This window comes from Aquarana catesbeiana, linkage group LG02 (assembly GCF_042186555.1).
Source record: "Aquarana catesbeiana isolate 2022-GZ linkage group LG02, ASM4218655v1, whole genome shotgun sequence".
Classification (NCBI taxonomy): Eukaryota; Metazoa; Chordata; class Amphibia; order Anura; family Ranidae; genus Aquarana; species Aquarana catesbeiana.
Genome location: NC_133325.1, coordinates 731,582,591 through 731,594,169, shown reverse-complemented (window position 1 = coordinate 731,594,169; position 11,579 = coordinate 731,582,591). Strand labels below are relative to the sequence as shown.

The 11,579-nt window shown below is 40.0% G+C and overlaps 1 long non-coding RNA gene across 2 annotated transcripts in view; it reads right to left on the bottom strand.

The window, feature by feature from the left end:
- LOC141129193 (uncharacterized) overlaps positions 1-11,579 on the bottom strand; it is a 663,735-nt gene that overhangs the window by 517,423 nt on the left and 134,733 nt on the right. For both annotated transcript variants that reach the window (XR_012241785.1, XR_012241784.1), the window contains exon 2: positions 9,900-9,950. This is a non-coding gene — a long non-coding RNA (uncharacterized lncRNA). The remainder of the gene's footprint in view (positions 1-9,899; positions 9,951-11,579) is intronic.

Genomic DNA, 11,579 nt, shown 5'->3' with positions numbered 1-11,579 from the left:
CATCTACCTCGCTTATGGGGATGCAGCAATCTGTTTATTTTTTTAGTTCAGTCCGCTGACTGAATCAAACAAAAACAAGCCTTATGTACCCAGCTTAACCGCTTCAACCCCAAAAGATTTTACCCCCTTCCTGTCCAGAGCACTTTTTGCGATTCGGCACTGCGTCGTTTTAACTGACTATTGAGCGGTCGTGCGATGTTGCACCCAAACAAAATTGACGTCCTTTTTTTCCCACAAATAGAGCTTTCTTTTGGTGGTATTTGATCACCTCTGCGGTTTTTATTTTTTGTGCTATAAACAAAAAAAGAGCAACAATTTTGAAAAAAAAACAATATTGTTTACTTTTTGCTATAATAAATATCCCCCAAAAATATATAAAAAAACAAATTTTTTCCTCAGTTTAGGCCTATTTGTATTCTTCTACATATTTTTGTTAAAAAAAAAATCCCAATAAGCGTATATTGATTGGTTTGCGCAAAAGTTATAGCATCTATAAAATAAGGGATAGTTTTATGGCAGTTATATTTTTTTTTTTTTTTTTTTTAGTAATGGCGGCGATCTGCGATTTTTATCATTTATACAGCGATCAGTTTTATAAAAATGCACTGATTACTGTGTAAATGACACTGGCAGGGAAGGGGTTAAACACTAGGGGGCGATGAAGGGGTTAAGTGTGTTCTAGGGAGTCACTCTAACTGTGGGGGGATGGGCTACCACTGACATGACAGCAATCACTGCTCCCGATGACAGGGAGCAGTGATCTCTGTCATGTCACAAGGCAGATTGGGGAAATGCCTTGTTTACATAGGCATCTCCCCGTTCTGCCGCTCCGTGACACGATCGCCAGGAGACCGGTGGACATCGAATCGAGCGGGCACAGTCACACTCTACGCGGCGGGCGTGCGCGCGCCCGCTAGCCCCGCCAATTAAAGGGGACGTACAGGTACGCCCATTTGCCCACCGCTGCCATTGTGCCAACGTATATCGGAGTGCAGCGGTCGGCAAGTGGTTAAAGTGTTACTAAACCCAGGACCCTGCATTCACTACATCTGGTCTCCCACAGTACACAGAACATGGAAATGCAATTATTTTAGTAAATATAAACTGCTAAATACCTTTTCTTATCAGCTGCTCTTGCGACTTCTATCAGTGTCTGGAGGAGTTTTCATTCTGCTCTGACTGTCCTATAAGACTGCAGGATCCCTGACCCTCTGTCTGAACAGTGCTGATTGGCTCTGTGCTGTTCACATGCACTCCCCCCAAAAAAAGACAGAAAAAAACTCTCTAGCAATACACACCAAACTGAGCATGTGCAGCCTGTCACCTACACTGTACACTGTCCGGAGATGAGTTGGGGACACTGGAAGCAGGGGAGGATCTGTGCGTACAAATCAAACAGCCTTTTTACACAATGCAGAGGATTTATGCCTTAGATTCCAAAGTGAGTATAACAAGCATGCTTTACTGCAAATACAGAATGATTTTACTGTTGTGGGTTTAGTAACACTTTAACATCGCTCTCAAAGATCCATTGATATCCACGTTGCAGAATAGGTGCAGAATAAACCCATGATATAGCCATGTTGTACCTGCCTCTCCAGCTTGCAGACATCAATTTACCACCCGAAGTTCTCATTTAGGAAGGTAACCATTACCAACAGAAGATCACCAACTCTGGCTGACCCGCATATCAGGTTCTCCTCGCTTCTCTTTCCTAGAACTCGACAGTCTCTGCACACTCTATTCTTGGCCTCTGTCAACTTCCTTAATCTACAGTTGCCTGCATTCCCTACAGACAGGTCCTGTCCATGGTGCAAAAGAAGCAAAGGAATTCCACATGATTGTATATCTTAAAACAATAAAAAAAAACTATTTATTGAGAAGTTTCAAAAGGAAACATGGTATGCCATTAATTTTGAAGTGCAATGTAAACTTTTATCTGAGCTTGAAATAACATCCTGTGCACTCCCTCTTAAGCTGGCCATAGACGGATCGAAATTCGGGTTGTTCGTCAGGAACCAGACAAATTTCAATGCATCAACAGGCAAGCTGGTTGTACTGAAGTTGATCTATTGGTCTCGGAGAGGCTCAGAAGGCTCTACAGGGGGTCTAATGGTCCTAGAGAGGCTCAGAAGGTTCTACGGAGGGTTTAATGGTCCCAAGGAGGCTCAGAAGTGTTTATAGTGGGTCTAATGGTCCCAGAGAGGCTCAGAGGGTTCTATGAAGGTTCCGATGGTCCCAGAGAGGCACAGAGGGTTCTATGAAGGTTCCGATGGACCCAGAGGTGCTCAGAATGTTCTATAGAGGCTCAGAAGTGGTCTTACAGACTCTCAGAAGGGGTCTTACAGACGCTCAGAAGGTTCTATAGAGGCTCTGATGGACCAGGAGAGGCTCAGCAGGACATAGAAGGGCTCCTCAGGATACTTCCAGCTTGCAGCAAGTTGATCTATTGATCGAATTCAGTACAACCAGCCTGTCAGGTTTTTTTGTATGATCCAGCCGCAGTGATCATTGCATTCTGATGGAAAACGTCCCGCTGTCAGAATACAATAGCGCAGTCAACACTAAATTAAGAGATTTTCTTTCCTTTAACCCATGGTTGAAGGAAAGAAAATTGCATAATGTATGGCCAGCATTAGGTCTCTAACTCTACGTAGAGAAATTCCAACAGGAAGACATACCCAAAGGCCTCAGTGTGGGGGATATTTTACAGTGTCTTCTGGTTTGTGTTTTCCACAGAAGAGTTCAGTATAAACCCATAAATACCAGCGTCGCACCTGCTGGACTCCCAACAGGACCCCATAAAACTACATGTGGGTACACTCTCTCCTTATTAAAGGAAACCCATCAATCAAGACAGGGATTGTGCCATACAGTGAAGCTTTTAAGGGAAAGAAAAAAAACTCCTTAAATACCTCATGTTGAAATATATACTCGTGATGCAATTACAATAACATACCTCTGCCACACTGCACAGCCAGGAGAATTGCTTTTGCACTTCCTAGTTTGGCCTCCCTGGATCACCTCTCTGGTAACTGGACAATGGTTTTTATGCAAATTTATCATATAAAAGTGCATTAATGAGTTTAATTAATACATAACAATGCTAGAGTTTTTTAACTATCTTCCTGGGTAGATCACAGCTTGCAAGAGCTGTTTTCCTCTTTCTGAAAGCATCAGCACATTTCAAGCAAGTTTTTAATGCAGTACAATACCATAATACCATACATTTTTTTTTTTATAAATATACAGGCATACATGTGTATTTGCTTCTGTTCTTTTTAAATTACAGAAGAAAATTAAAATTTAATAACACTTTAATTAAAATCCTGATAGGGACAAAGAGCACGCTTGTCCTAGCAGCCCTGATACTGCTTCAGTAGCATGCTGTTAGATAGCCATCTATTGGTCATAAAGCCAATGGCAGATATTTTTATCCTCGGTTTGCACTAAATGCAAAAATAAAACTGAAATTCTGAAATGTACAATAATGTTTGCTAGTTACGTATCAAAATCATAAAAACAAATCATTTTAAAACAATATAATCAAAATTCATAACATGTCCTGTAATAATAGAAGCTCCATAGTATCATCCCACAAAGGGGATAAACAGGCTGCCATCAAATCCCCTTATGAAGAGTGCAAGAAACAAAGGGGTTTATTTACTAAAGGCAAATGGACTGTGCACTTTGCAAAGTATATGTATAAAGAAGATTTCTATAAAGTAAAACCAAAAAGTTCCTAAAACTCCTTTAATCAATAGGAAGTAAAAAAAAACAAAAAAAAAAAAACAGATAAAAGTACTCCAAAAACCAAGACAATGCCTATATGCTTAGAAATATAACTTAGTTATTTACAGCTGGGCTAGGCACTTTGGGGTTGATTTACTAAAGGCAAATAGACTGTGCACTTGTGCCCTCTGCAAGTACAGTTGCTCCAGAGCTTAGTAAATGAGGTAAAGCTTCACTTTGCAAAGAGTACCCAATCACATGGAAGGAAGATTTAAAAAAAAAAAAAAAAAAAAAAGCATTTTTGCTTACACATGATTGGATGATGGAAGTCAGAAGAGCTTCACCTCATTTCCTTAGCTCTGGAGCAACTGCACTTGCAGAGTAAACTGCACTTTGCAAAGTGCACAGTCTATTTGCCTTTCATAAATAAACCCCAAAGTGCCTAGCCCAGCTGTAAATAATTAAGTTATATTTGTAAGCATATAGCAGGCATTGTCTATGTTTTTGGAGTATTTTTATCAGTTTTTTTTTTACGTCCTATTGAGTAAAGGAGTTTTAGGAACTTTTTGGTTTTACTTTATTGAAATCTTCTTTATACATATACTGTAAATAAACTGAGAATTTGAGAAAAAAGCGCCTGACTTGTTTGTCAATGTAACAGTGATAAACGCAATTACTAAATGCAACTATAACAAAATCTCATCATTAACCTGACGCCACTTTTTTTAACCTCCCTGACGGTATTCCCGAGTGTGGCTTGGGGTTAAATTTCAGTCCCATTAGCGGTAACCCCGAGCCACACTCGGGATTACATCGCAGGATCCTGGTGCGGCGTTACTTACCTTGTCCCCAGGATCCTGTGATGTCCCCCGCTGTGTCTGCGGGCTCTGTCTCCTCCGAAGCCTCTCCGTGCCAGGCTCCGTTCCTTGCGAGCGTCGCGACGCACGGGGGCGGAGCCTGGCAGCAAATTCAAAAAAATGTACAAACAATAACACATACAGTACTGTAATCTTACAAATTACAGTACTGTATGAAATCATTTCACATCCCTTTTGTCCCCAGTGCTTTGTCCAGTGCCCTGCATGCTGTTTTATATGATATATACTGTTCTTTCTGCCTAGAAACTGGAGATTGTCCATAGCAACCAAAAAGTGTCCCTTTACGTCAAAAGTGGTTTTAGACCAGCTAGAAAACAGCGATAGTAAATTAGAACACTTGCAGACTTAAGCGATAGTGAATTGTGGGGAAATTTATTTTATTATTATTATATTATTATTTTTTTAAATTATTTATATTTATTTATTATATTGTAATTTATGTTTTTGTGTTTCAAACTTCATCATACCCGGGATATCTACTAGACTCTTGTTTGGACAGATTTAAGTGTGTTATTGTTAAGAATTACAGGCCTACAATATAAAATGCCAAATTTCCATGCAAAATAATTGTACCGCTTTCAGCACCTAAAATCCGAAATAATCATACCGCTAGGGAGGTTAAGTAGGAACCTTTTTGCTGATTGTTTTGTCCAAAAAGTTGGCTCTTTGTGTCTTAATTTTTAAAAGATTGGCGGCACAGTGGTTCAGTGGGTAGCACTTTCGCCTAGCAGTAAGAAGGGTCGCTGGTTCAAATCCCAACCATGACACTACCTGCCTGGAGTTTGCATGTTCTCCCTGTGCCTGCGTGGGTTTCCTCCGGGTACTCCGGTTTCCTCCCACACTCTAAAGACATGCTGGTAGGTTAATTGGATCCTGTCTAAATTGTCCCTAGTATATATGAATGTGAGTTATGGACCTTAGATTGTAAGCTCCTTGAGGGTAGGGACTGATGTGAATGTACAATGTATATGTAAAGCGCTGCGTAAATTGACGGCGCTATATAAGTACCTGAAATAAATAATAAATAAATAAAAGATCTATACAGCTCCTTTACTAGTAATGCTAGTGCGTAAATCCTATCTTCATGTTTTCACTAAAATAAAAATGAGATCAGATGCTAAATGTATCTTTACGAACAAAATGAAAGTGATAAAATAAATATATATATCTAAAGTGAATATCTATAGACAATTTTTTATTTACTAGTTTTGGATAGACTAAGGAAGGAAAGATCAGAAAGCCACCAGATCTTCTATTTTTCTAGTTCAGGATGGAGTGGGGAAAGTTTAGAACCCATCAGGTTTTGCTGCAACAATCCGGGGCTCTCTTAGTGAGATTTCCCCTCACTTCCTGTTCTGGTGACACAGTTTTCCCATAGAGGAGGTGAGAGAAACTCTCTCTAACAGAGTTCCGGAGAGCAGTAAAACCTAATAGGGGTTCTAGCTGTGCCCCACTCCATCCTGAACTAGAAAAATGTTTTGCCTTTACATATCCTTTAACATTTAGTTTTCTCAGACATAGTGGGGTTGATTTACTAAAACTGGAGAGTGCAATATCTGGTGCAGCTCTGCATGGTAGCCAAAAAGCTTCTAACTTCAGCTTGTTCACTTAAAGTGATATTAAACCTTCATCTTTTATTTTATTTATTTTTTTAAAAAGCAAAAAACCTGTTATACATACCTGCTCTGTGCAGTGGTTTTGCACAGAGCAGTTCCGATCCTTTTTATTTTTGAGTCCCCCACCGGCGCTCCTGGCTCCTCCCCCTCAAGCAGTGCCCCCAGAAAAAGCCACTTGCCCTGGGGGCACCATTGCGTGCTCGCTTTCCGAGCCACTGCTCTGTGTGACCATAAGACAGAGTCATTTCCATAAAACAGAGTAATTTTCTAGCAAAAAAATTATGACTATAACTTGAAACCAAGTATCAGAAAAAGGTTTAGTCATTAAGTGGTTAACATCCCTCATTTACAGACCGAAGTTCATTCCTTTGATCTAAAGAACAAAACGTTGCAATGTTTATAGTTAGCTCAGCGGATGAGGAATGCTGTGAAACTTGGCAGACTGCCTGTTTTTTTTTTTGACAGCTATCGGCTTGAGCAGAGAACTCTGCATAGAATCGGGAAAATGCTTTGTTAAGATAGCGAGGGGGAAAGAATTGCGATCTTGATTCTTAACGATTAATCGCGCAGCTCTAATTTGGGATGCCATATACTGAAGAGAATGTTTTTTTCAAACAAAATACTTCATCCGAATCTATATGGGACAAACCAAAATTCGCAAAAGCTTCCAATTATTTTATTCCACTGTGATTATTTTAATATGGCCTCCCTCAGTACATATGGCATCAGTATAGAGAGACAAATAATTCAAATGGATTATTGTCATATGGATTTTAACATATCAGTTGGAATAATGCCCAGTAGAAAATATGTATGGATGTGTTTTAATGTGCAATATTGATCTGAATTGCTCATACTGTAAAGCCTTGTACACGCGATCGGATTTTCCGACGGGAATTGTGTGATGACAGGCTATTGGTGAAAAATCTGACCGTTTGCTTCATCGGACAATTGTCGGATTTTCCACAAACAAATGTTGGATGGCAGGCTTTAAAATTTTCAGCGGACAAATGTCTGTTGTCGGATTTTCCAATCGTGTATACACAAGTCCATCAGACAAAAGTCCAAAGTACAAACACGCATGCTCGGAAGCAAGGACAAGCCAGAAGCGGTCGGTCTTGTAAACTAGCGTTCGTAATGGAGAATTAACATTTGTGAAGTTATGCAAATTATGAAATCTCAAAATGCAGCGCACATTCTCTTCTACTTTAATGGGATAATAATGAAGCTGCTTTGCTGGTGATACTGATGAAGTTCTGCCAAACGTATTTTAAAAGGATTTTATTTTCTAGTGATATCAAGAATAATATTATTATGCTTGTTTTTTTTGTTTTTTTTGGGCAAGTTACCACAACACCATTATCCCGTAGTGTTTCAGATCAAAGATACAACTATGTTGGTGTCCCTTTTTAATTTTACATGGTAGTTTTTTAAATGTTACTGCCTACTCTCAAACTGTCATTTGAAGTAAAACACATAGCCAAGTATTATTCCCTACAATTTTTTTATTGTGCATTGAAAAAAGAAAACAAATAAAATTAGACATGCTATCTGCCAATAGAACTGAACCAAAAAGTGCATTCTATGCATCCAAAAATATAGAAAATATACCAAATCAAATCATTATTCAACCAAAAAATAAAATAAAAGCCTCACGCATGTGTCCTGCTTCTTAATACAGGGAATCAACAATTCCAAGAGTTGGTGAAAGCAGGGGTCCGTCATCCGGAGATAATTCTGAAAATCATCCGGATTATTCTCCTGGAGCTCCCGCAGCAAAGGCATATGACATAATTGGTCACAATTAATAAAGCAACCAATTTTTGATTTTTGCTCCAAGAAATCCTCCTCCTCCTGTTCCTGGCCTTGGGTCAAAGCAATAACTCCAAGGCCAATACTAAATAACACGTTATCTCCACCGTTTCCGCAACATGTCTAGTTGAAGAATGGGCATTCAGAAACGAACTGAAAAGCACGAAATTAAAAGCGCAAAATCAAAAAAGCGCGAATCAACACCCACCAAACTTCTACTAACACGAAATTAGCAGACGGTGCCCAAAGGGTGGAGTCTGACAATTGAACTTGCTCTTTTTCGGCTCGTAGTACGTCTAGTAAGTCACTACGTTCGTGTTGGCCGGCAATTGTGTACCGTTTGTATGCAAGACAAAATCCAGGCACACGCCCTTTGGACAAAAGTGCGACTCTTTGTCTGCAGAAAAAATCCGATCGTGCGTACGAGGCTTAAGTCTTAAGCTCAACAGAAGTGAGTCAGTGCAGTTATATCAGTGGTTCTCAAGTCTTGTCCTCAGGACCCACTAACAGGCCAGGTTTGCAAGATAACTGAAATACATTCCAGGTGATAACATTTGCTGCTCAGTGATTGCAGTATTCTAGTCTGAATCTCCCCAAGGTAATACTTAAAATCTGGGTGGGTTGGTGGGTCCTGAGGACTGGAGTTGAGAACCACTGAGTTATATGCACATTTATTGAATGACCCAGACAAGTTATATTTAATAAGGCTAAGCATAAGCATCTATCTGCATCAATCTAAGTTCCAGGGTGGTGATATCCAGAATCCTTGGCAAACATGCAAATCCCTCCTCCTTCCCCACTACTCCCCCTTGCAATGGGTATGTAGATGCACATGCAGCAGAAAGTGGATCAGCACAGAGGATGGGTCTCAGTGCCAGTCTGAATGAGCCCTTATCTTTATCAACAGCAATAGACCCTGCCAGACATACCAAAGGAGGTTCAGGTCTGGAATTCCATTATGTACTACCTTATGCTATAGGCTGGCCATACTGGCACACATTATTGTGGCCACATCATTGTAGGCATCTTGTATGAAAGTATTACATTATTCTAAGAATAATTTGTATTCTTAAATTAGATGAACTGCCCACAAAGAGAATAAAGTAATCATTTGTATGGCTTTGTCCAGTTCTCTCAAAGGAATAAAAAAAAAAATTTTTGATTTTGTGATGGATATGATAAAATAATAACAAAGCAATTATGTAACCGCTAGGAAAACACCTTTTATATCCATAAAAAAGGATATGACACTGCAACATTTGGATGGGGCATCAAGGGTCTCTATGTTTTCTTGTCATTAGGGGTAATTATGGGTTCTTTTGAAGGGCTGTCTGGCCCACTGCAATTTAACCTGGTTGGTTATCCAGGCTCATTGCCACCAGTGGCTCATCGCCACCCCTAGGCTCTGCTCCGTGAAAGCCATGCTTTCCATAACTTGCACAGATGATCACTGACAAGTCTAAAACAACTAAGAGCCAGTTAGTATGTTTTTTTGGGAGATTTTATTTTTGCCATATCTGTGCCACAAAGCAGCAGTTCTGGTAGCACAGTTTCTTCGCATGGCTCCACCCACTACCATCTGTTATAAGAAGGCAATTCCCTATGTGATGACCAAATAAGGAAGAAACTTGATAAAACAATGAAAGTCTAAGGCCAGCCATTGAAATTCTTTCTCCCTTGGGCAGGACCTCCATGGCCTTCATACATGTCTGTGACTGCCAGCCCTTTATTTTTCTCGAGTTTAATTAAGGACACAGATTACGTGATATGGAAATAATACACTGCGTCAAGGGAGAGCGATGTTACATTCACAATAAACATACATTATAGAGACCTTTTTTCCTCCATAAAATGAACTTACCTAAATCAATGGGAGTCTTTCCTTTGAATAATAACATCTGAAGCTCAGGATCTGTAAGGGAAGGAAACATGAAATAAATGTTTCATGTATGTTTTGTTTCTTACTGTGTGAAATGCAGATAGGAGCACCTTTGTATTAAACTGTTAATCTGCAACCATAGACTTGGCACATATTTACATTAACTTTGTTATTAAAAAAAAAAAAAAAAAAAGTTGACTATCAGGAGTATAATACTGCAAATAGTTACCATGCGGCCTGCCGGTACGCCATATAAGACTTAACGGCACCCTTTACTTTTCTCAGCCCAGCGCAATACATGGCCATGCCTTGGACCCATAGGGTTTGATTTACTAAAGGTAAATACACTGTGCACTTTTCAAGTACAGTTGCCCTCATTTTTCCCAGATCTTAGTGAATGCAGTGAAGCTTCACTTTGTAAAGAATACCCAATCAGGTGCAAGGAAAATTGACAAAAACAGCATTTTTGCTTGCACATGATTGGATGATGAAAATCAGAGTTTCACCACATTCACTAAACTCTGGGGAAAATTAGTGCAACTGCACTTGCAAAGTGCATAGTCAATCTGGTTATTTACCAATACTGGTGCACAGAGAATCTGGTGCAGCTGTGCATAGTAACTAATCAGTTTCTAGGTTTTAGCCCAGGTTCACACTGAGCTGCGGGAATGAAGCCGTGCAAGTTCAGCTGAATTCGCACAATTTCGCTTCCGCATGTCAGTCCCGATTTCGGTCATGATTTCACAGACATATGTGCAGGTTTCTGCACAGATGTCAATGCAAACCGCAGTTCGAAATCGCAAAAAGTAGTATAAAAATGACTTTTTGAAATCGGTGCGGCGTGGCACCGATTAGAGCAATGCCATTGCTGGCAATTGCCGCCGATTTGACATGTCAAATCGCATGTCAAAACGCTCCAGTGTGAACCAGGGCTTATTGTCAAAGCTTAATTGAACAAGCTGAAATTAGAAGCTGATTGGTTACTATGAACAGCTGCACCAGATTCTGTGTGCACCAGTTTTAGTAAGAGCCGGTTCACACAGGGGCGGCACGACTTGCAGCGCGACTCTCAGAGGCGACCTGCACACGACTTCAGCGGTGACTTGCAAAATGACTTCTGTGTAGAAGTCAATGCAAGTCGCCTGATGTCGCCCGTGAGTCGCTCCTACTAGAACCGTTCCCTTGTACAGAACGGAACGCAACTTGTCAGGCGGCTAAGTCGCCTGACAAGTCGCCCCTGTGTGAACCGGGTCTAATTCTCTGCTTATTTGTCTTTAGCAAATCAACCCCAGAATGTGCCAGTGATTCCAGTGAAAGACCACATTATGAAGAGCTCAAGAGGTACATTAGGGACAACGTCTCCCAGGATTATCCAAGTTGATTCAACACCATTTCAGAGCTGAAGCTGACCTCAGTGTATCTCTAGAGCTATTCATATTACAGACTTTAGCTTGGGTCATTAGTATTAGAATTATTAAAAGTATAGCTTGAATTAAAAAAGCCTAATTTTGCATTTGCACACATCAAAAAATAATCATTTTGTTTCTCGTTTCAGCTACAAAAAATGCCGTTGCACTTTGAATGACATACAACACTGTACCCATATGATCATTTTTTTAGCATTTTATTTTCACACAAATAGAGCTTTCTTTTCATCATATT